The following is a 25536-nucleotide window of genomic DNA, read 5'->3' as shown; positions in this document are numbered from 1 at the left end:
CCGTCTCTCCAGGTTCATGTCCAGCATGTACGCCGGGTTCTTCAACGCTTACGTGAGAACCGGTTATTTGTCAAAGCAGAGAAGTGTTCGTTTCACGTATCTTCGGTCACGTTTCTGGGTTCAGTAATCTCGGCAGAGGGGATTAGTATGGATCCGTCAAAGGTTCAAGCGGTGGTAGATTGGCCGGCTCCCGATTCTCGCGTCTCGTTACAACGCTTCATTGGTTTTGCAAATTTTTATCGCCGTTTTATCCGAAACTTTAGTCAGGTGGCCGCCCCTCTCACCGCTCTAACATCTGTCAAGTCACGCTTTGAATGGTCAGAATCCGCTCAGAGGGCTTTTGATCATTTAAGGTCTCTTTTCACTACCGCACCCATTCTTATCACGCCTGATGTCACTAGACAGTTCATCGTCGAGGTTGATGCGTCTGAGGTAGGGGTGGGTGCTGTTCTATCACAGCGATCTGCAGCTGATGGAAAGATCCACCCGTGCGCCTATTACTCCCATCGTCTTTCGCCCGCGGAGCGTAATTACGATGTCGGCAACCGGGAGCTTCTCGCCATACGCTTAGCGCTCGGCGAGTGGCGACATTGGTTGGAGGGTTCTTCTATTCCCTTTATTGTCTGGACCGACCATCGTAATTTAGAATATATCCGCTCCGCTAAGAGATTAAATGCGCGTCAGGCTCGTTGGGCATTATTTTTCACGCGCTTTGATTTTTCCATCTCTTACCGCCCCGGTTCTAAGAACGTTAAACCGGATGCATTGTCTCGGCTCTTTGATTCCTCAACCCCCTCCACGTCACGGGAGGAGATTATTTCTCCCAGTCTCGTGGTAGGGGCCGCAGGCTGGGGAATCGAAAGACAAGTTAAGCGCTCTTTATCTCGCGTTGCCGTCCCACGAAGATGCCCTAAGGGCTTACTCTTTGTTCCGGTGCCCACACGCTTGGCTGTCCTCCAGTGGGGACATGCATCTAAATTAACTGCCCATCCTGGTGTTCGGGGTACACTTGCGGCTATCCGCCAGCGTTTTTGGTGGCCCACCTTAGAACTAGATGCTCGCCGCTTTATTGCTTCATGTGCGGTTTGCGCTCAAACTAAGGCTGGCAATGCCCCGCCAGCCGGTCTGCTTCGCCCGCTACCTGTTCCTACTCGCCCATGGTCTCACATCGCGCTCGACTTTATCACCGGTCTTCCCCCGTCTAATGGTAACACGGTCATTTTGACGGTGGTAGATCGGTTTTCTAAGTCTGCCCACTTTATCCCGCTCACTAAACTCCCCTCTGCCAAGGAGACCGCCCAGATTGCTGTAGACCATGTATTTAAATTACACGGTTTACCCTCTGAAGTAGTTTCTGACAGAGGACCACAATTTTCCTCTCTATTCTGGAGAGAGTTTTGTCGCCTCATTGGTGCCACTGCCAATCTCTCGTCGGGCTTTCACCCCCAAACTTGTGGCCAAGCCGAACGAGCCAACCAGATCATAGGTCGGCTCTTACGTAGTCTCGCATTTCGTAACCCATCATCTTGGTCTGAGCAGCTCCCGTGGGCAGAGTATGCCCATAATTCGCTCCCATCCTCTGCCACGGGACTGTCTCCGTTTCAGTGCTGCCTCGGGTACCAGCCTCCCTTATTCTCTTCACAAGAGGTTGATTCTAGATGCCCGAGCGTGCAGACATTTATTTCTCGTTGTAAACGAACCTGGAGAAGGGTAAGATCCGCTCTGTGTCGCTCTCGTAAACGCATGTGCATCACTGCTAATAAGCGTCGGATTAAGAGCCCCCGCTATTTGCCGGGTCAAAAGGTGTGGTTATCCACAGCAAATTTACCTCTCCAGTCTGAATCTCGTAAATTGGCTCCTCGATTTATCGGACCTTTCCCTATCACTAAGATTATTAATCCTGTCGCTGTCAAGCTCCGTCTCCCGCCTAATCTTCGCCGGGTACACCCCGTCTTTCATGTCTCTTGCATTAAGCCTGCCCCCCGCTCGTCCCCTCGCTCCGCGCTTTCCGCCATTCGTATCGAGGGGTCACCCGTTTACAGAGTCCGCAAGATTATGGACATGCGTCGTCGGGGGCGTGGGCATCAGTACTTGGTCGATTGGGAGGGATATGGTCCTGAGGAGAGGAGTTGGGTTTCTCCCCGGGACGTCTTGGATCCTTCGCTCATTGATGATTTCCTCCGGTCTCGTCAGGCTTCCCCCTTAGGAGCGCCAGGGGGCGCTCCTTAGTGGGGGGGCACTGTCATGGCCCAGTTTCTTTCTCTCTCTTTCTCTACACTCTCACCCACACACACACACGCTCACACACACATTCATACACACACACACATTGCCCGCTCTCATTACTCTCAGCCGCAGCTGTTTCCACTCTCCCTCTCCACCTGTTCCTCATCTTCTCTCATTTACCCAGGCTTTATCTATCGTGCCCTGTCTTTGTCCTTTGTCAGATTGTTAAGCTATGCAGACGTGTTCGTTTCTGTACTGGAATTATATCTACCATTTCCTGTCCTGTCCTGTCCTGTCTCGTGTGTGAGGATTATTTTGTAGCTGTTGGAATTACCCCCCTGCGTTTTGTCATACACAGAACTGTGGCTCGAGAGAGACTTGCATTGTACCTGTGTGGTGCTGCTGGCTGGCATCGGTCTCCTCTCGCTCTCTCCGGGTGCCTTGTGAACCCCGCTGCCCTTTTCGTTCTGCTCTGCCACAGAGGACTATTGAGTTATCATTCTCCAGCCACCTGGATATTTTTCTGTTCATCTGTGTCTGTGTTGGTGCCGTTAACTATTGCCTGTGGCCGCATTAATAAACTGTGACATTGTTTCCTGCTATCCTTGCATTTGAGTCCTTCATTCCCATAACAAGAACGCCCATGGGCGCAAAAGGGGGCGCAAAAGCATTTGCTATTTAAACAACGCGGCGCTAAACGTGAAAATTATAATTGCGCATGGTGGAAACTAGCAAAAGACACTTGCGTCGCGCATTGCGCTGGGTGTAAGATAGAGCCCATTATCACAAATCAACATTTATAGTTTCAAACTTGTAGATGTTCAGTCTTGCCAGTTATAATCTACGCGTTTTAATACAGTCTAAATGAGTAAGAAAGGGGAAATATTGGACCAGAGGACCAGAATCACATACATTTACAAATCATAATGAATAGAATGTGATGTTCACATGCATAAAGCCGCGCTCGCGATTTACAGCCAGAAGAAGCCTTAGGGCTCTATCTTACACCCGGCGCAATGCAGCGCAATGCGCGACGCAAGTCTCTTTCGCTAGTTTCCACCCTAATTTTCACGTTTAGCGCCGCGTTGTTTAAATAGCAAATGCATTTGCGCCCCCTTTGCGCCCATGGGCGTTCTGGTCTGAAAAATGAGGTGTGTTCAGGCGCATTGTTGGCGCGTTGCTATTTTGAGGCAACTAAAATAGACTACGCCATTGACCAACAAAAACCTGGTCTAAAGTCTAAAGTCAATGGCGCAATATGTTTTGTGTTATTTAAAGAGCGCATTAGTAATATGCGCCTATAAACGGGAGGACAACGCGGGTTTGCTTATCACAAAGTACACAAATACGCAGCAGCACAAAAATGCTTTTAAATATGAAAGATTAAAGGATTGAATTTAAGAGATTATTATTGAGTCTCTTGGACATATTTATAAATGAGGACTGATTATGAGACGTTAGAAGGCGCAAAGAGCTGCTTTACCTGCAGCCTGATAAGTAAATAAATGCTTTGCTTTAAACAAATGCGTCTGTTTTTAAATGTTTTTTTTTAATGCTACCTCACGGATTTATTGTATATGATGACTCTGTACCTGTGGATATGGCGAGATGAGAAACATTTGTAAGTAATGCTTAAAAAAACTCTTTGCTAAAAAAAACGCTGTCCAAAGTGCTGAAACGTGAGGAGAGCCGTTTGTAATTTCTTTATCTCCTGTTTGTTACAAATAAAGTATTTTTAGAGTACAAACCTTATCTTACATACTTGTAAATTATGTTTTTATGATATTGGATAGCCATACATTTAAAGCAATTACAAGCCTGCTTTTTACTTCCATGACTAAAAGAAAACAGGTTTTAAAGGTTTTAATAAAAAATAACAATTTAAATATAAGGGAAAAACAACACAATTATTTAACATTAATCTTAAACTGGGGATCTTCTACCTCCGTTTAGTTTTTCAGTTTACAAAGTCCGTCATCTAAATAGGGATAAGACATAGCGCCAGCGCAACTTGCTTTTAAAGGGGATGAGAGCTGTGACTCTCATTGGTTTACTGCACGTTACGCCCAAAATACTCCCATTACAATAGGACCTACCCTTTTCGACCATGCGCTCGGCGCAAAAACGATTTTTCCCGTCGTTAAATTAGCAAAAGTGGATTCGGACACGCCCATTTAGACGTTGCGCTGTGCGCTTTAGACAATGCGCTTAGATCGTTAAAATAGGGCCCTTAATGTGAAACAGCAAAACTGTGTAAGTAAAGTAAATAAATTACAAGAACCAAAATTAGCATTTTTATAAAACTGAAAAAAAAAATCCAATTCTTTGCTTTTCAATTGTAAAATACTCGGTTTTTGCTTGCTGTGTTAACATAATTTGACAAAACTTGAAGAAATTTACAAAATGCGTAGAATGATGATGTTTACATGCATGAAGCAAAGCACTGCGATCACTGCCAAAGAAGTCTGAATGTGAAATAGCTATAATCGCGTTTTTTAATTTTAGTTTTAAATTTATAATAAGGTGCAAAAATCATAAACAAAAATATGAAAATACATCAATATTATTATTATGTTTTTGGGTATGATGTTCTAAATACAGTTTGAATTTAAATTCTGAAATTTAATATTGCATTTTAAAAATACAACAACCGTTTATATTTTATTTTTCATATCATGGTTTATAAAGGAAAAATAAATGGACGCAAAAGTACACGGACCCTTTTCAAGCTTGACTTTTTATTTTAATATTGTCAGTCTTGACTCAAGATTATATTGAAAATGAAATGTCAAATCATCAATTTAATTTTCTTTTTTAATTTGGCCGGAATGATGCTTCATCACGTTAAAAATGAAAATGAAATAATTTAATATAATGTTTTAATTTTTTTTCAGCATTTAATTTTCAAATTTGGGACATATTTTGCGATTTTAATTTTTATTTTTTTTAATTTAATTAATTATTTTATAATTTAATTAATTAATTTAAAAAAGACCAAAAAAACCTTCCATACTTTTTGAAGAGGAATGACTTATGTGCTCTAACTTTTAGTGTTTTGTTTTCATATCTTATTGTCAGAGGCGGCCTTAGCTATGTTTCAACCGTTTCAATTGAAACGGGCCCCGCCCTCCAAGGAGGGCCCCAGGCAGCCTGGCGCAAGAATGTTTGAACGGGGGGCTATGATTCCAGCACGGGGGAGCTCGGCTGTTTACACTTGGCATTAACATGCGTTTAATTAAACACAAGTTTTACTTCTTTTTTTTTACTTCTGGCGTAAACATACGGTGAACAGCGCTATTTTTAGCCTTTCATTGATACAACTAAAGCGGCTGATCTCCGTAGTTTCGTTTTGAAAGCGTGTGAAAGTTGCGCGATCCTATTTCATCAATTGCGCTGAAAATTCAGAGAAAGCTCCAACATATAAACGTACAAAACACTATGCAGCATGTATACTTGCTAAACAAGCAGTGGACTCCGACATAATATAGTTTGCGTCCATATAAACTCATAATTACTCCCGCTCGGGTTTGAATGACAGCAGAGAGACTCGCCCACCGTCTCACAGACCGTCCCCTCACAGTATTCAGGACAGATGCGGTCGAAAGTGGACAAAAGAGACGGATTTAAATACCAGGTGTAAACGTTATGTGTCTCTCTCGTCCACTTGTGATCCGATCGATGAAAACGCATGTTAATGCCAAGTGTAAACAGACAGGGTTAGAACAACTTTTTGTTATATAAAAATGACATCCTAACCCAAACCCCAACTCTAACCCCAACTCCAAGCGATCATGGCTTAAATATGGATAAAAACTTAGAGAAACCTGTATATTAAATAACCTGCTTAAACAAATGTGAAATCTAACCCTAAACCCAAGCGAAAATGGTTTAAAAAACAGAAAACAAATGAGAAAACAATAAATAAAACGTCACGAAACGATTCGCCATATAAGTGAATGGGAAGGACTGGCGTATCATATGCACGCAAAATCGGAATTTGGCGCATCTATTGCACGATAATCACACTGCGTGTCATTTGTACGCATCTTGGTGAGAACGGGTAGCTGTGCCAGTGGATGTTAAGCAATCACATATCTTTCATTTTAAATCAATTAATTTCTGCTCTTTGTTTTCTCTCGGACGTTCATACGTGCTTTAGCCTGCGATAGAAATCGGATTACTAATATGAAATAAATGTATTTTATTTAGTCTACAATAAAACTGTAGAACTGCATTAATATTTATTATGTCATTTAAATTATTTTTTAAAGTAAATTCTTTCATTTTTATAAATCAATGTAGAACGTTTACAGCAGCATCACAGTGCTTCATAAAAACTATCAGAAAACGTGCACATGTGGATAATTTTAGAGGTTTAATTATTCTTTAGCATCGGGATCACTAGACGAGAGCTTAATAGCCTTATTTTTGTGAAAACCGACATTTCTTAAATGTGTTCGTAGTTAGCCCGTGCGCATTCATTCCGACAAATTTTCCGTCACAAATGGAGAGAATTCCAATTGGAAGTACTCATCCCTATGCCCTTTTTATTCCCTTAGAAGATCAGCTGTGCAGAGAGTTGCGCAATTGTGTCTCATTGCGTGACTGTGACCGTTAAAATACATTTGGAGAATAGAGCAATGAAAGCAACGTCATTTTCATTTTATCTGGAGTGAGTTTAAGCGGCGTTCCCTTCCCGAAGTGCCCTTCAAGGGCGCAAAAACGCAGTTTTGAATTCGACCATGCTCTCTCTCATCAGGCTTGTCTGTGCAAGTGCGATTCCAGGTTTTTAATAATACATTGTTTCAGGGGCTGATTTCAATGGTGTTTTTTAAAAAATAATATGATTGGATTTATACTAACCTTAATGCAGTATTTAATTGTATTAAAATATGCGTATAACATCTGTGTGCATTTACTGACTCCTGTTAGGGATGACAGACACAGGAATCCCAGCGCAGAGGTATTTATTAAATATGTATAATAGATGACACTCAATGTAATCAGGAAAGTATGTATATAGAAAAACACAATATGACTGTCAATATGTATAGGAGAAAACACTCGATGTCCTTGTGAGAATGACGTGAAGAATAGAATACACTAGAGAGCCGGGGCACAGCGGAATCCTTTCGGGAAAGTCACAGAGTGGGAAACACAGCACTGCCCTAGGACATCCACTCGCACATCCGAAATCCACACTGAAGTAATCCTGGCGGGGCGCAGAGAGAGTCCTGGCGGGGCAGAGAGAGAGAGAAAAGCGGTCAGAGTCTTCAGCAGAGGCCGTGCTGGACAGCGCACTGTGGCAGGCCCAGTCTTACACAGAATTACGCGCCCGAAAGCGCACTGTTGCTGGACAGCGCAAGAGGTGGACTGGCGCTCGGAGAATCCACAGACAGAGAGAAGACTGAGGCTTGACGCTGACACACCACTCGGGAGAGACTGACTACAGGGCTCGGAGTCTAAAGGGGTAAAGGCAGCAGAGAGCACGGTGAATAATCCAAAAATAAAAGCTTGACTAAGCAAGAGCTAGACAGGACAAGAACTAGACAGAGCTAGCGGGCATGAACACACTAAGACGAACTTGCAAAGAACAAAGGGAACGAGGGGAATTTAAATCAAACCGGATTGGACAATAATGAGAATCAGGTGCGGGTCGCAGGTGAGAAAAGTCAGAGGTGATGAGATCACCCGGTGGAAGACGCGCACGCGTGGAGCTGTCAAAACAAAAACACAACACATAGTGAAACAAAGACAAAGCAGCCAATAAGACCGAAATCATAACAGGACTCCCCCCCCACGACCGCCACCGGGCGGTCCATGAGGAGGCTCACCCCGTCGCCGGCGGAGATCCTCTATCAGCCCAGGGTCCAGAATGTCCCGGGCCGGTACCCAACACCTCTCCTCCGGACCATATCCTTCCCAGTCTACAAGATATTGAAATCCCCTACCCCGGCGACGCACATCCAGTAAAGACTTAACTGAATACACAGGGGCACCATCTATAAGCTGAGGGGTGGGAGGGGTGGGGGCAGAGGGAACAGGATTAAGGTGGGAAAAATACACAGGCTTCAGTTTAGACACATGAAAAACTGGGTGAACCCGACCGAGTGCTGGGGGCAATCTGAGCCTGACCGTCACGGGATTAATGACCTTAACAATGCTGTATGGCCCAAGGAATCGTGGAGCCAGCTTGCGAGAAGGCTCACGGAGAGGTAAATCCTTGGACGAAAGCCATACCTTCTGCCCACAGATAAAGCGGGGCGCGGTTCTACGGTGACGATCGGCCGCGGCTTTGGTTCGTCTGGAAACCTGACGTAATGTAAATCTAGCCCTTCTCCAGGTGCGTTTGCAACGACGGACAAAAGCTAGTGCAGACGGAACCACCGCATCAGGTTCCTGTGACGGGAATAAAGGGGGCTGAAACCCCATGGACGCCTCAAATGGAGACATGTTAAGGGAAGAAACAGGGAGAGAATTATGGGCGTATTCAACCCAGGGTAACTGTTGGCACCAGGAGCTCGGATATTGCGATGTCAGACAGCGGAGAGCTCTACCTAAATCTTGGTTAGCCCGTTCACATTGCCCGTTGGTCTGAGGATGATACCCTGAAGACAAGCTAGCTGTGGAGCCTATTTGTCTACAAAATTCCTGCCAGAAACGAGAAATAAACTGGGGACCCCTATCTGAAACAACGTCTGTGGGCAGACCATGTAAGCGAAAGACGTGTTCGATCATTACCTGGGCAGTTTCCTTGGCAGTGGGTAATTTGGGCAAAGGGACAAAATGAACCGCCTTGGAGAAGCGGTCCACAATGGTCAAAACAACAGTGTTTCCCTTAGAACTAGGCAAATTGGTTACAAAATCAATGGCGATATGTGACCAAGGACGAGAGGGAATGGGTAACGGTTTAAGCAGACCAATAGGGGCTTGATGAGAGGCCTTATTACGGGCACAAACCTGACAGGCTAACACAAACTGTCTGACATCGGGACCCATAGAGGGCCACCAGAAACGCTGACGTACGGTAGCCAACGTTCTCCGAACCCCCGGATGGCAAACAAACTTGGATTCGTGACCCCACCGGATGACCTCGGAGCGAAGCGCATTCGGCACCCACAATCGACCCGCTGGGCACCCCTCTGGCACTTCCCCCTCCCGGCCGGCCCGTCTCACCCGTTGTTCTATTCCCCAGCGCAGGGCACCCACCACCCGCCCCTCAGGGAGGATGGTTTCGTCCCCATCAGAACCGGGACTTTCGAACAAACGAGAGAGAGCGTCGGGCTTGGTATTCTTAGAACCGGGCCGGTACGAGAGGGTGAAGTTAAATCTGTCAAAGAAGAGTGCCCAACGAGCCTGACGAGAAGATAACCTCCTGGCTGAACGGATGTATTCGAGATTCTTATGATCCGTCCAGACCAGGAAGGGCTCCGAGGTCCCCTCCAACCAGTGACGCCACTCACCCAAAGCTAGTCTGACCGCCAGCAGCTCCCGATTACCTATGTCATAATTTCGCTCTGCTGGGTTTAACCGATGGGAGAAAAAGGCACAAGGATGCACCTTGCCATCCTTAGCAGACCGCTGAGACAAAACGGCGCCTACCCCGACATCCGAAGCATCCACCTCCACAATAAATTGAGCAGCCGGATCTGGAATAGAGAGAACAGGAGCAGAGATAAACCGGGACTTTAAATTATCAAAGGCCTCCTGAGCACTAGAATTCCAGACAAACCTCTCCTTAGTGGAAGTGAGAGCAGTGAGAGGTTGAGCAACCTGACCATAATTTCTGATAAATCGCCGGTAAAAATTGGCGAAGCCCAGAAATCTTAATAAATCTTTACGGGACTCGGGGACTGGCCATTCGGCAACCGCTTTGATCTTGGCTGGGTCGGGACGGATCTCACCTGGGGCAACAACAAAACCCAAGAACGAAACTGACTTACGATGGAATTCGCACTTCTCCGCCTTTACATACAACTTATTCTCTAACAACCGGCGTAAGACTCGGCGGACATGCTGAGTGTGTTCCTGCATAGAGGGGGAAAAGATGAGAATATCATCAATGTACACAAAGACAAACTTGTTGATCATGTCTCTCAGCACATCATTAACCAGAGCTTGGAAGACTGAGGGAGCGTTACAAAGCCCGAAAGGCAAAACGCAGTACTCAAAGTGTCCAGTAGGGGTATTAAATGCAGTCTTCCACTCATCTCCCTTTCTTATACGTACCAGATGATAGGCATTGCGTAAATCTAGTTTAGTAAAGACCTGCGCTCCCTGCAAAAGCTCAAACGCAGTAGACATTAAAGGAAGGGGGTACCTATTCTTAACAGTAATGTCATTCAATCCCCTATAATCAATACAAGGACGCAGGGAGCCGTCTTTCTTCTCAACAAAGAAAAACCCCGCCCCTGCGGGCGAGGTGGAGGGACGGATGAGACCGGCACGCAGGGCATCATTAATATACTGGTCCATAGCCTCTCTCTCAGGACTCGACACAGAATAAAGTCTACCCTTAGGCGGAGAAGTGCCGGGGAGGAGATCAATAGCGCAATCATATGGCCGGTGAGGAGGGAGGGAGGTGGCCCGGGCTTTACTAAACACCTGAGCGATATCCGCATACTCCGCCGGGACCCCGGTCAAATCGACTGCCGGAACCTGAGGAAGAGAAAGAACAGAACCAGAACCAGCAGAACCAAGACATGACACATGACAAGACTGAGACCAAGACAAGATAATGCTATGCTGCCAATCAACGTGAGGATTGTGTTGCATTAACCATGCATGCCCTAAAATAATAGGAGATAGAGACGCATGAAGGATATGCAACACAATCTCCTCACGATGATTACCAGACACAGAGAGACTCACAGGAGAAGTGCAGTGTGTAATCCGCGCCATCTGCTGCCCTCTTAGGGACCAGACATCCAAAGGGGATTGGAGAGGGACAACCGGGATACCCCAGGCGCGAACCAGCGCTTCATCAATGAAGTTGCCCTCCGCGCCAGAATCGAGGAGGGCAGTGGATGGATAGTCCCGCCCGGCGAAGGACAACATGACGGGGAGTTGGGTACTGGAAACTGGGGAGAGTTTTGAAGAAGTGGCGCCCACCAGGACTCCCGTATTCACTGATGAGCGGCGGCTTTTAACGGGCAAGTCTTGGCGAAATGTCCGGGCTTTCCACAATAGAGACAGAGGGCATTCTGTAACCGCCTCTCTCTCTCTCTCTGAGACAGGCGCATGCGTCCCAGTTGCATGGGTTCCGACTCGGCTGGGGGTGACACAGGGGCCGAGGAAGAAGTGGAAGTCTCATCCACAAACACACGTTGTCGTAGAGAACGGCGCTGACTGCGAAGCATCCTCCGAGCTTCGATCCGAAGAGCAAGGTCAATGATGGCATCAAGAGTGGGGGGAAGGTCGTGAACAGCGATCTCATCCTGAAGCCCGTCTGTCAACCCCTCGACAAACTGCGCTCGAAGAGCAGCTTCGTTCCAGTGGCAGGCAGCCGCTAAGGTCTTGAATTTGATGGCGTACTCGGTGACAGAGTGCCTTCCTTGGACCAGATGTGCCAACCGAGCCGCAGCGGCATCCCCGCGAACGGAGCGATCAAAAAGTTTCTCCATCTCCTCGCGAAATTCATCAAAGGATCGGCAGCAAGGATCGCCGGCATCCCACACAGCTGTGGCCCACTCACGAGCCTTGCCAGTCAGCAGGGTAATGACATATGCAACCCGGGTGCGCTCAGAAGCATAACGGCGTGGCTGGAGGGCAAAGACTAAGGAACATTGTGACAGAAACGCTCGACAGGATGCAGGATCGCCATCATATGGTGGTGGGGCTGAGGCATGGGGCTCCGTCTCATGCTGCTGACTAGGTTGCGAGGTGTTCTGCCGCACTTGGTCAAGGCGAGAGGAAAGATCGGACATGCGTGTGGATAAATCCTCGACCTCCTGTGTCGTGGTGGTGAGGCGAGCCGAGTGTTGGCCCAACCATGAGCCCTGCTGGGCGAGAGCAGACCGGAGGGCGTCAACCTCCGCGGGATCCATAACTGGCAAGTTCGTCCTGTTAGGGATGACAGACACAGGAATCCCAGCGCAGAGGTATTTATTAAATATGTATAATAGATGACACTCAATGTAATCAGGAAAGTATGTATATAGAAAAACACAATATGACTGTCAATATGTATAGGAGAAAACACTCGATGTCCTTGTGAGAATGACGTGAAGAATAGAATACACTAGAGAGCCGGGGCACAGCGGAATCCTTTCGGGAAAGTCACAGAGTGGGAAACACAGCACTGCCCTAGGACATCCACTCGCACATCCGAAATCCACACTGAAGTAATCCTGGCGGGGCGCAGAGAGAGTCCTGGCGGGGCAGAGAGAGAGAGAAAAGCGGTCAGAGTCTTCAGCAGAGGCCGTGCTGGACAGCGCACTGTGGCAGGCCCAGTCTTACACAGAATTACGCGCCCGAAAGCGCACTGTTGCTGGACAGCGCAAGAGGTGGACTGGCGCTCGGAGAATCCACAGACAGAGAGAAGACTGAGGCTTGACGCTGACACACCACTCGGGAGAGACTGACTACAGGGCTCGGAGTCTAAAGGGGTAAAGGCAGCAGAGAGCACGGTGAATAATCCAAAAATAAAAGCTTGACTAAGCAAGAGCTAGACAGGACAAGAACTAGACAGAGCTAGCGGGCATGAACACACTAAGACGAACTTGCAAAGAACAAAGGGAACGAGGGGAATTTAAATCAAACCGGATTGGACAATAATGAGAATCAGGTGCGGGTCGCAGGTGAGAAAAGTCAGAGGTGATGAGATCACCCGGTGGAAGACGCGCACGCGTGGAGCTGTCAAAACAAAAACACAACACATAGTGAAACAAAGACAAAGCAGCCAATAAGACCGAAATCATAACAACTGCCTTTAATATATTTTGTACATGACTGCATTTTCCTCTAACGCAACATCCACACAACGTTCCATTAAATGAACATAATGACCAAGAACTTTAGATAAACGAGGTTGATTTTTTTACTGTGGCTTGGAAATCTTCTATTTTTTTGCTCCCGCATCACAGTATGTAAACTGTTTTTATAATAGCCTATTGAACATATGCCGTCAGCTCTTGTTCAGATTTCAACTGAGCGCGAGGTGACAAATTCGCTGGACAAAGATTAACTTATCAGGGCATTCTTAACATTCAAACACAGAAGGGTGGATTTCTAAAAAGGGTTCAGGTGAAATCTACGCCCGCCGCCAGGTGAGCTGTCTATGGTGCTGAAAAAACGCGGAGCCCATCGTTATTTATAAGTTCGGTTCAGTGTCAGTCAGACACCTTTTCTTCTTTGCTTTTGTTAAATAATTCAAGTTGAGGGAATGTTTGAGATGTTTTTTTTAAGTCAGCCCAGACAGCTGAAAATATACTGCGCAAATCAATTAAGCAGAGAAGTTAGCGTCCATGAAGGGTAAGGGCGAGGCTTATTCCAAATATAATTGTATAGTTAATTAAATAAGGTTGGAAAATTTCTGTTGAGCTGCCTGTTCGTGAAGCTGAAAGTGCACGTAATAAAATAATATACCATTGATGCAAACCAACAGGAATCCTTGCTTTTTGCTCTATTATGCTTATGTTTAGGGCCCCGTATTAGTTATTGAAACGGGCCACCAGATGCTTAAGGCCGGCTCTGCTTATTGTCAGGTTCCAGAGGATGCAAGAGACTGACGGACCTAGCTCCAAATTGGCTGTGTTCAGTCTCTTTGCTCTGTGTGAATAACAAAAAGTTAATAAAACAAAAAGCTTTTTTATAACTAAGAAACATTTATGGAATTGTTTAATGATTTTTACTGGTGAGTTATGCACTTGAAGCAAAAATAATATGAGGTAGGAAATACAATCACTATAATAAGGTTGTAATTGATGTATTGCTGGTAACATACATTATTTTATTTTTATTAACTATATACCTAATTTAAATGAGCATATAATGAGATGAGTGCCATATACTTTTATCCTTTACACGTTTATTGTATTCTAGCTTCCCAGACCTGTGTACCTGATGTCTTTCAATCTCTCTCTATCTCTCGCTCTCTCCCTCTCTGCAATGTTTAATGACAAGCGCATTCCCGCGGACGTTCTTAAGTTGTTTGACTTGACATGAAGCTGATAGACCTCGAAGGATAATGCCATGTATTAAAAGCGCGTCGTTCAAATTAGCGGTAAAAACCCGGCTCAATGAAACAATCGCTTTGCGTTAATGGCCAGGAGTTTCTTTCATAAGAATTGAATTGAGGGTCTGCATTAGCCCTCGCCTGTCTCGTCCCTCTCCATGGCTCTTTTTGTGGGTTCCCCCGCCCATCAATCAATCATCCGTGGCGCTTCTTTATCACCTTGCTATTTTATTTTTTTACTCAGTAACGGGTATGATTTAAAATGTAGCGAAGTAGCCTACAATACTTTAAACAAAACATACTTAAGTAAAAGTAAAAGTACAGATTTTAAACCTACTCAAAAAAGTATAAGTACACAAAAAAAACCTCAATTACAGCAACGTGAGTAAATGTAATTTGTTACTTTCAGCTCTGCCTCACCTCTGCATGAATGCATAAAAATGTTTTCTTGTTCGTTTATCTGCTTCTGTTCTCATAAAACGAAATATGTTCATGTTTATATGTCCAAATAGTCCCGTTTTAAAACATATGAGGTTAAACTGATAAGTGATGGGAAACGTTGGTTTGTAGGTATATAGCTGATTAACGCGTCGGCTCCGTACACTTCTCAACCACCCGAAGTGGGGCGCTGGCAGTGGACCAAACCACTGTGAGGCAAGGGAGGGGGGAATCAAAATGTTTACAACATTCTTTGTTGTTGCTCCGTTTGCATTTGTATTGTTTTACTTCTTACACAACTATTTTAAGTATTATAAATCATTAAATTATTTTCAATACACATATCTTAATGATATTTTAGGGGGGGGACAACCCTCTGATGGGGGGGTCCTGTTCCCCCCCCCCCCCCGGGATTTCCGCCTATGGTGCAAGCTAGTGTTGTTTTTGGCAGCCTGTTTTCATTTTAGTTTTAGTCTAGTCTTTGTGTCAAGCTGTCATTTTAGTTTTTATTAGTTTTAGTCACGTCATACTCTTTTTAGTCTAGTCAACTTTTAGTCGACTAAAATTCTTGCCATTTTAGTCTTATTTTAGTCAGACTTATCCATTACTATTTTAGTCTAGTTTTAGTCGACGAAAACTAATGACATTTTAGTCTAGTTTTAGTCAGTGATATTGTATTTAGTCTCTTTTTAGTAATGCAATTCTATTTAACCCATATAGTATAATGACCTAATAGTATTATAGACAAAACAATATTTTCTTTTAGCCAAACCCATTTCAAACAAAAGTTATATTATTGTTACCTTATAGACCCAAGAATACATCCATTCCAGACATGGAAGATGCTCTGATTTGAATAGATATTTATTTTACTATCCTCTGAGTGAGTGACTTGACTGTTCGTAAGAGTCTACATAAAAGTCTACATAATCAAAACAAAAGTAGTCTAAGCAACACACACACACACACACACACACACACACACACACACACACACACACACACACACACACACAAGGTCAAATGGGTCACACACAACTATAATATGTGTGAGAATAGAAATATGCTATTGTTAACATTTATAATTGTATTTTGACAGCAGCACAAACTACAATCATACATATGTAATTATATATTATTATAGTTTATATTTCTGCATCTGTACGTTACCACCAGTGTACCTAATGGACTTTGGCTTAATCTAATGTGACAAAGCTGATCTTAAATGTCAGTATAAATTCAAGCAATTTTGGAGAATTACTAAATGTTTTTCTTGTAAGTAAATTAAAAGTCAGCTTTAAGAAAACATCAGATGTCTAAAGAAAAGCAAAGTTGGTATGTATGGTTATGTTCTCAACAGTACAGGTGTTTGATTGATTTAATACTCAAGTATTCAGCGAAGTATGTTTTGTTTATTTAAATAATAAATAAGTGTAGTTATTAAGCATATACACACAACGAATGTCTTTAGCATAGATTTACAATGTTTCAAAACGCAACGCAGCACAATGTCATTTAAACAACTTTTACATGATATAAATTTGTACATTGTTATACTGGTGGTGTCAGCAATCAAAGCTATAGATTTTAACAGGCTTGTTGAACTGACCTGAAAGTGATGCACGGGATTTATTTTGGACTTTTCTTTTACATTTGGAGCCAGAATGCTGCATCTTCCCGGTCGGAATCGCCGCGCGGCTACAGCGTTTCTCGTGTAGTGGAAGCGTTTTGTGCAGCATTTAGTGGAAATGTGTTTATCTTCAACAGCGACTGCCATGAAGAGTCGTGTCCGTAAAAGGGAGAGGATCTTAGGTGCACGAGCAAGGCTTGTGGACCAACTCCGCTTCACCTCTGTAACCGCCCCCGTTTCTCCGCTTTCCGCATGTCTTGCGGTTGCCGCGTACACTGTTTGAAATGCCCATTAACGTGCAAATGGAGGCGTATGATATCAAAGCATCGCGAGAGCAGACTGCCCCGCATGCTTTCTACTCACTCTCGCGGTACTTTCATGTTTTGATTGATCTACGCAGCGCCAACAACACACGTGATCACCTGCAGTCAGGTGGTGGGGCGCGGAGATGCTGGGATGGGTAAAAGACGAAATAACGTTATAACATTTCGTCTCGTCTCGTTTTGGTCAACGAAAATGAAGAGACATTTTAGCTTAGTTTTTATTTTGTAAACCACTTTTAGTCTCGTTTTTATTCGTCAACAATATTGCATTATACATTTTATTATAGTCATCGTCACATGACCAGCATTTTCGTTACGTCTCGTCTCGTTTTCGTCACGTGAAAAAGGTTCGTTGACGACTATATTTCGTCATACTTTTCGTTGACGAAAGCAACACTAGTGCAAGCGCGACTTCATTTCCATAAAAAACAGTGCAGATAATCCGGAAAACGGCTACAGGAAGCACAGACCGGATCTGAAGAGTTGTGATACACAACAGTGAGTCTGTCAAATTAGATATGCACTAAAATCAGATTTGGACTGACAGTGTGAACAAGGTCTTAGTCTTGATAGAGAGGCTGTAAACAGCAGGGAACGTGTCACGCTTCATGTGTTGTCGGTTTCAAAGAAGCAAAAAAATCTTCATCATTCAACTGTTGGCTAATTCCTTAGTGTGGTCCGAAGGCTCAAGAATAAATAACATTTTAATTGAACTGACCATCAGCACAATTCAGTTGGTTTGTTAGAGCAAGGGAAAAAAGATCTCCAAAATAGAATTACTTTTTGACTGTAAATAAAATAGTAAAGAGTAAAAAGTACTTTTTTTCTTAAAAAAAAAAAAAACTGAGACTAAGCATTTTCAAAAAATAAAAAATAAACTAAACTAGCAAACCCACTTTAAAAACTAATTAAAACTAAACTGAATTTGAATACAAAAAGTCAAAACGAAATAAAAATAAAAACTAATGAAAAATGTAAAACTATAATGACCTTGTGTATGACTGTTATAGGCTGGGCAGACAAAAAAAGTGTGAGATGTATGATAGTCCACTGACTGCATCTGACACAGAGGGGGAGGGATGGAGCCGGTTAAGAGATCAGTGGGCCAGCCCAGTGTCAGTATGGAAAACCAATGGGTTAGCTGGCTAGTTGACATCAAAGCCTATTTAAAACAATACTGGCAGCAGTGGGATACAAACCCACGTAGTTCTCAAGGTTATGCCTAAGTCTACAGAGTGTTTTTCCATGCCTTAGATTTACTGCAAGACAGCTGGTGATACAACCTGCTTAAAGCCACATCTGGCAGCGGTGGGATTCGAACCCACGCCCCCGAAGGGACTGGAGCCTTAATCCAGCGCCTTGGACCGCTCGGCCACGCTACCTGCCTGAAAAGCTTTTTGGCCGTTTCTGTTGCAGCTGACCCCCGTGGACAGCCTCAATCTCTTTCTGAGGACCTATCTCGCACACACCTCACAACACTCGTGAAGCAACACCTGCGAAACCATGCCAGTTTCTCAATCGGAAGGCTGCAACCTCCGCAGGTCGCATGTGCAGGCTGCATCATGCATCAAGCCTGGTTCATTCAAGTTAACTGAGCCTTACACTGGCAAGTCACAAGCGTATTACAATCGACTAAGAATAACAGTCAACTTTATAATTGTTAGTTTTCTGAAAACAAACAGTCTTTATGACGTATGCAGCCTTCAATATCAACCCCCTAGGCAGCAAACTTCCGATTGAGAAACGCTCAACGTGATTCTTCCAAAGCACATAGATAGCCTAGCTGACATCAAAGCCTATTTAAAATCACTGTTGGCAGCGGTGGGATTCGAACCCACGCCCCCGGAGAGACTGGAGCCTAAATCCAGCGCCTTGGACCGCTCGGCCACGCTACCTCTTGGAGAATACATCTCTTTGGGATTCCCAAAGCTCCGACAGCAAGCGCTTCTGCCCAACTAACGAAGACATGGGACATGCTTGAGTGCAGAAGACAGTTGAGTCTCCCAAACCTCTTACAGAAAGATCTGATGCAGTGCCTGACTGCTGGCAATAGAACCTCTTTAAAACTTAAATTTGGCAGCTGTGAGATTCGAACCCGTGCCAGTTGAGACTCCCAAACCTCCTACAGAAAGATCTGATGCAGTGCCTGACTGCTGGCAATAGAACCTCTTTAAAATTTAATTTGGCAGCGGTGGGATTCGAACCTGTGCCAGTTGAGACTCCCAAACCTCTTACAGAAAGATCTGATGCAGTGCCTGACTGCTGGCAATAGAACCTCTTTAAAATTTAATTTGGCAGCGGTGGGGTTCGAACCCACGCCCCCGAAGAGACTGGAGCCTTAATCCAGCGCCTTGGACCGCTCGGCCACGCTACCACTTACAAGTGTGCTACCTGGCTGTTGTGGTTGTAGTTGGAGCTTTGAAGGGCGATTTATAGTTCTGTACATGACCTGGGCAGCAGCTACACTGCAGGCTGTGCGTAGCTGTGAGTAGCTCCTCGTAGCCTGACGTGCACCACCCCACAACGTAACAGCGCGTCAATTATACGGGGACCGCATGCGCTGTGATTGGTCTGCTAGAAAACAAGGATAGACCAAGTTGAAGAGTGGCATTTACCTCAAGCTGCAAAAAGATCGCTGTCTGTTTACTTCTTTCACTGCTGATGCGTCTCTGGGCAAACGTACACAACCCCTGCTTCCTCTCCGGCTTTTGCCTTAATTCCGTGTACACACCAGCAATATGCCTGTGGACATTAACGTTCTGCACATGTAATTGCACGTCGACCCTGGAGTATAAATTAAAACTCACGGTGTAGTCCCTAGGAAGAACTATTGTTCGGCCTTTAGGTCATGCTATGTTGAGTAGTACTCCTGAATATGCCTAAGTCTACAGAGTGTTTTTCCATGCCTTAGATTTACTGCAAGACAGCTGGTGATACAACCTGCTTAAAGCCACATCTGGCAGCGGTGGGATTCGAACCCACGCCCCCAAAGGGACTGGAGCCTTAATCCAGCGCTTTGGACCGCTCGGCCACGCTACCTGCCTGAGAAGCTTTTTGCCCGTTTCTGTTGCAGCTGTCCCCCGTGGACAGCCTCAATCTCTTTCTGAGGACCTATCTCGCACACACCTCACAACACTCGTGAAGCAACACCTGCGAAACCATGCCAGTTTCTCAATCGGAAGGCTGCAACCTCCGCAGGTCGCATGTGCAGGCTGCATCATGCATCAAGCCTGGTTCATTCAAGTTAACTGAGCCTTACACTGGCAAGTCACAAGCGTATTACAATCGACTAAGAATAACAGTCAACTTTATAATTGTTAGTTTTCTGAAAACAAACAGTCTTTATGACGTATGCAGCCTTCAATATCAACCCCCTAGGCAGCAAACTTCCGATTGAGAAACGCTCAACGTGATTCTTCCAAAGCACATAGATAGCCTAGCTGACATCAAAGCCTATTTAAAATCACTGTTGGCAGCGGTGGGATTCGAGCCCACGCCCCCGGAGAGACTGGAGCCTAAATCCAGCGCCTTGGACCGCTCGGCCACGCTACCTCTTGGAGTATACATCTCTGCTGGGATTCCCAAAGCTCCGACAGCAAGCGCTTCTGCCCAACTAACGAAGACATGGGACCGGCTTGAGTGCAGAAGACAGTTGAGTCTCCCAAACCTCTTACAGAAAGATCTGATGCAGTGCCTGACTGCTGGCAATAGAACCTCTTTAAAACTTAAATTTGGCAGCTGTGGGATTTGAACCCGTGCCAGTTGAGACTCCCAAACCTCTTACAGAAAGATCTGATGCAGTGCCTGACTGCTGGCAATAGAACCTCTTTAAAATTTAATTTGGCAGCGGTGGGATTCGAACCCACGCCCCCGAATAGACTGGAGCCTTAATCCAGCGCCTTGGACCGCTCGGCCACGCTACCACTTACCTGGCCGTTGTGGTTGTAGTTGGAGCTTTGAAGAGCGATTTATAGTTCTGTACATGACCTGGGCAGCAGCTACACTGCAGGCTGTGCGTAGCTGTGAGTAGCTCCTCGTAGCCTGACGTGCACCACCCCACAACGTAACAGCACGTCAATTATACGGGGACCGCATGCGCTGTGATTGGTCTGCTAGAAAACAAGGATAGACCAAGTTGAAGAGTGGCATTTACCTCAAGCTGCAAAAAGATCGCTGTCCGTTTACTTCTTTCACTGCTGATGCTTCTCTGGGCAAACGTACACAGCACCTGCTTCCTCTCCGGCTTTTGCCTTAATTCCGTGTACACAATATGCCTGTGGACATTAACGTTCTGCACATGTAATTGCACGTCGACCCTAGAGTATAAATTAAAACTCACGGGATTCCCAAAGCTCCGACAGCAAGCGCTTCTGCCCAACTAACGAAGACATGGGACATGCTTGAGTGCAGAAGACAGTTGAGTCTCCCAAACCTCTTACAGAAAGATCTGATGCAGTGCCTGACTGCTGGCAATAGAACCTCTTTAAAACTTAAATTTGGCAGCTGTGGGATTCGAACCCGTGCCAGTTGAGACTCCCAAACCTCTTACAGAAAGATCTGATGCAGTGCCTGACTGCTGGCAATAGAACCTCTTTAAAACTTAAATTTGGCAGCTGTGGGATTCGAACCGGTGCCAGTTAAGACTCCCAAACCTCTTACAGAAAGATCTGATGCAGTGCCTGACTGCTGGCAATAGCAATATCACTTACAAGTGTGCTACCTGGCTGTTGTGGTGGTAGTTGGAGCTTTGAAGGGCGATTTATAGTTCTGTACATGACCTGGGCAGTAGCTACACTGCAGGCTGTGCGTAGCTGTGAGTAGCTCCTCGTAGCCTGACGTGCACCACCCCACAACGTAACAGCGCGTCAATTATACGGGGACCGCATGCGCTGTGATTGGTCTGCTAGAAAACAAGGATAGACCAAGTTGAAGAGTGGCATTTACCTCAAGTTGCAAAAAGCCTGACGTGCACCACCCCACAACGTAACAGCGCGTCAATTATACGGGGACCGCATGCGCTGTGATTGGTCTGCTAGAAAACAAGGATAGACCAAGTTGAAGAGTGGCATTTACCTCAAGCTGCAAAAAGATCGCTGTCCGTTTACTTCTTTCACTGCTGATGCTTCTCTGGGCAAACGTACACAGCACCTGCTTCCTCTCCGGCTTTTGCCTTAATTCCGTGTACACACCAGCAATATGGAGCCTTAATCCAGCGCCTTGGACGGCTCGGCCACGCTACCTGCCAGAAAAGCTTTTTGCCCGTTTCTGTTGCAGCTGACCCCCGTGGACAGCCTCAATCTCTTTCTGAGGACCTATCTCGCACACACCTCACAACACTCGTGAAGCAACACCTGCGAAACCATGCCAGTTTCTCAATCGGAAGGCTGCAACCTCCGCAGGTCGCATGTGCAGGCTGCATCATGCATCAAGCCTGGCTCATTTAAGTTAACTGAGCCTTACACTGGCAAGTCACAAGCGTATTACAATAGACTTAGAATAACAGTCAACTTTATAATTGTTAGTTTCTGAAAACAAACAGTCTTTATGACGTATGCAGCCTTCAATATCGACCCCCTAGGCAGCAAACTTCCGATTGAGAAACGCTCAACGTGATTCTTCCAAAGCACATAGATAGCCTAACTGACATCAAAGCTGTAGTACGGCTGGTAAATAATCAACTTTAAGCTTATTTATGAAGAGACACTATAAAACAATTAAACCTCAGGTGGTGTTGCTAACCCAAATTTGACTCTTAGGTGAAACTGTTTACAGACATGCAACTCTCTGTTCTCCTAATCTCTTCATCACAAAGGCTTTGGCACTGTTAGCCTTAAGGCTCACATCACTGAGTATCTGCTGAAATATATGATGTAATGTATACATATTATGTGGTTCTAAGTTGGTATTTAATATTAATGTTTAGTATTATCTTAAAGGTCATAGTGCGATGAGTAAAAAGGTCTCATTTCTATAAATCTAAGATATGATGGATTAAGGTTTAAGAACTTTGGATAGAAGATGCATTTCTTGTAGAGGTGGGGTTTTGCCTTGATATTTCTGGCTAGTTTGACCAGTTGCCAAGATACTCCTGGCTAGTTTGACCAGGTGCTCTTTAGTATCACTTGGTACAGGTCAAACCAGATTTTGTTAGTTTTCTCAAGCTGTGTATAAAAGGTGGCCTGGCAAAACATTCTGGGAGGCATCCTGTAACCAGGAGCTCCCACACTTTGTGTGTAGCCTATACAAACCTTATGGAGGCATCCTGTAACCAGGAGCTCCCACACTTTGTGTGTGTACTAAAACATCATGGAAGAAATCTTTAACAAGAATCTTCCTACACCATTTTAGGTGTATTATATCCACGATGGAAGTACTCTATAGCCAGAGTGTCTATTACTGAACTCACAATAGTCCATGATATCTATTGGTGTGTGACGAAGGTGTTATTTAGTGTTGTTTGTAAGGGTTACTGTGATGTTTGCCTGTTGTATTTATTGTCTATTCATTGTGTATGTGTTTTAAAAAACCACCTGTGGAGCCAAAGACAAATTTCCACTTTTTGTGGACAATAAACTTGAAACTTAAACTTAACTATTGCCAAGCATGACTTTGTAACTTTTGCAACTGTTGATCATTTTAATTAATTGAAATTGAATCATATTCTGTATGATATTCTTTAATTGATGTTGGAAGCTGGAACCTGCCTGGTATAATAAATTGTTACATTTGATTCATTTTAATTCTTCGGAAATTGTATTGATTTATTTTAATTCTTTCAGAAATTATTATTTCCAGTAGATTAGAAGGAGTCTGGTATTACCGCAAAATAAGTATGTCAGGATATGATCACACTGGTGTTTTGATGTTGAATGGAGCATGGGGCACATTCACCAGGACTCTCAGATTTATGTCTATCACCTGCCTTAGAAAGTTGCATGATCGTGACTAAAGTAACTATTTTTATGATCGGAGCAAGCATGGGGCGGCCAGACGTAAAAATATTAGTTTACCCGGCAACCTCTGACTAAGACCAGACTGGCAATTTTGTGTCCGTGAGATATACGCAACGGCCGGCGTATACTCTGTGCGATACCGGGTCCCTAATGAACGAATAACTAAGACTATGGAAATTTATAAATAATCAAACATATAAATTATGATCAACAGATAATTGGAATAATGCACTAAATTCTTACTATATTAAATTGGAGTCAGATTATAATTTAACCACAGAGATCAGAGAAATAAATGAAATAAATGGAATTATTCTTCTAGAAGCGCTAAAGGAAAACGAGAACACGAGACCCCTTCACCACGCATTGGATACCTTCGTTGGGCTAAATGGGTGGCGTCTTACAGCTTGGTGACCCCGACGTGATGACGTATACCACAGGTGACGTAATTCTGGTGACGTAGTACACCCGAAAAAGTGACGTGGCACTCCAGGAAGCTTTCCAGCGCGACATTTCAACCATAACAGAGGATTCCATTCATCGCAAAATAGGAGGTTTAAACGTCTACTTTCTGTCTGCAGCTGTGTTGGTAAGTTGATTTTATGTGCCTTTTAGAAATGTTGAGGGTGAGCATAAACGCACCCGTATGTTGTAGAATGGGCGGTAATGGTAAACTCAGTGAAAGTCCGGAGAGATCCGGTTATGCATGTTTTTATCGCGTTACGTTACGAAAAGTCGTACATTTAAGTCTAAAAGTGGAAACTTCGCCGTAGCGATTATCTATTTGCTCGTCGAAACAATCTCGCAACTATATCGGAAACATGTAAATTATTAACGAATATCCGTGAGTAATAAAGTCATGTCGGATGAAATGAGAAAACTCCGTGCCCAAATCGATGCGTCCATGTATGTAAACAAAGCTGCGCAAAACAGGCGATAATAACTCTGTTAATGGAAATAAAGTTACACAGCATGACAACAGCAGTGTAGATGAGGATAAATTCCCTTTGTTAGCAAATCAAAATTCTTTTGTTTGTTAAAGCAAAAAAAGATAAACTTAAAATGGATTAACATCTTCCAAATTTTATGCTGTTTCTCAAATAAGGGTAAACATTGAATTACAGTAATTACTAAATGTATAGTTGTTTATGATGTTCACAGCAAATGTGCAACATTTAAAGGAACAATCTTCTGAACAAGAATTAACTTAAATAAAGGGATGTTATATACATTTAAACTGCAGTGTAAGTTAATGTGTTTGCAAGTGAGAAGTGAATTTTGGGTTTACATGATTGAAATGACAAGAGCAAAGGTTCATATTAGTTTTTTTAAGATCATTAAATGTTGCAAACGTCAGTATACTAACTATGCCTGATGAGTTAAGGAGATAAGTAAATTTGTGAGTGAATCTCCTAAAGAACACTCAGGATTGGAATGGAATAAGTAAATCTTAAAACTCCTAAATTAATGCAGAATTCTCATTGTGAAATAAGGTAAATTGAGCTAAAGCTTTGACTGATGCACAGAAAGATAATGATGAAACTGTTTTTACAATTGTCAAGAAAACACATGTGATCTTATCTCACTGAGAAAGAATTACCACTGAGATCAAAGGGCTTAAACCCCCTCTCAGAAAATATGTGCTGTTTCTCCTTGTTTCAAGGGAAATATGTTTAGCTTTGTTGTAACAAATAAAATACATCATTTTTTTCTGTGAATCAATCAAAGTGATTTAAAGCTATGATTAACATCATGATATACAGTAGTACAGTGTTGTCAGCACTGTTAAAA

General features: G+C 44.1%; 6 non-coding genes across 6 annotated transcripts; all 6 read right to left on the bottom strand.

Annotated features, from left to right (window-relative positions):
• Nucleotides 1-18092: 18092 nt before the first annotated feature.
• On the bottom strand, nucleotides 18093-18174 carry trnal-aag (transfer RNA leucine (anticodon AAG)). The gene has a single exon. It is a non-coding gene; the product is annotated as a tRNA-Leu (tRNA).
• A 431-nt stretch (nucleotides 18175-18605) lies between these two features.
• Nucleotides 18606-18687, bottom strand: trnal-uag (transfer RNA leucine (anticodon UAG)). Its single transcript has one exon. It is a non-coding gene; the product is annotated as a tRNA-Leu (tRNA).
• Nucleotides 18688-19084: 397 nt separating this feature from the next.
• Nucleotides 19085-19166, bottom strand: trnal-aag (transfer RNA leucine (anticodon AAG)). The gene has a single exon. It is a non-coding gene; the product is annotated as a tRNA-Leu (tRNA).
• A 583-nt stretch (nucleotides 19167-19749) lies between these two features.
• trnal-aag (transfer RNA leucine (anticodon AAG)) lies at nucleotides 19750-19831 on the bottom strand. The gene has a single exon. It is a non-coding gene; the product is annotated as a tRNA-Leu (tRNA).
• Nucleotides 19832-20262: 431 nt separating this feature from the next.
• Nucleotides 20263-20344, bottom strand: trnal-uag (transfer RNA leucine (anticodon UAG)). Its single transcript has one exon. It is a non-coding gene; the product is annotated as a tRNA-Leu (tRNA).
• Nucleotides 20345-20633: 289 nt separating this feature from the next.
• trnal-aag (transfer RNA leucine (anticodon AAG)) lies at nucleotides 20634-20715 on the bottom strand. Its single transcript has one exon. It is a non-coding gene; the product is annotated as a tRNA-Leu (tRNA).
• Between the last annotated feature and the right edge of the window lie 4821 nt (nucleotides 20716-25536).

The sequence above is a fragment of the Paramisgurnus dabryanus genome, chromosome 12, assembly GCF_030506205.2.
Source record: "Paramisgurnus dabryanus chromosome 12, PD_genome_1.1, whole genome shotgun sequence".
Lineage (NCBI taxonomy): Eukaryota > Metazoa > Chordata > Actinopteri > Cypriniformes > Cobitidae > Paramisgurnus > Paramisgurnus dabryanus.
Note: the sequence above shows the minus strand (reverse complement) of the source record. Positions and strands in the feature narration are given on the sequence as shown.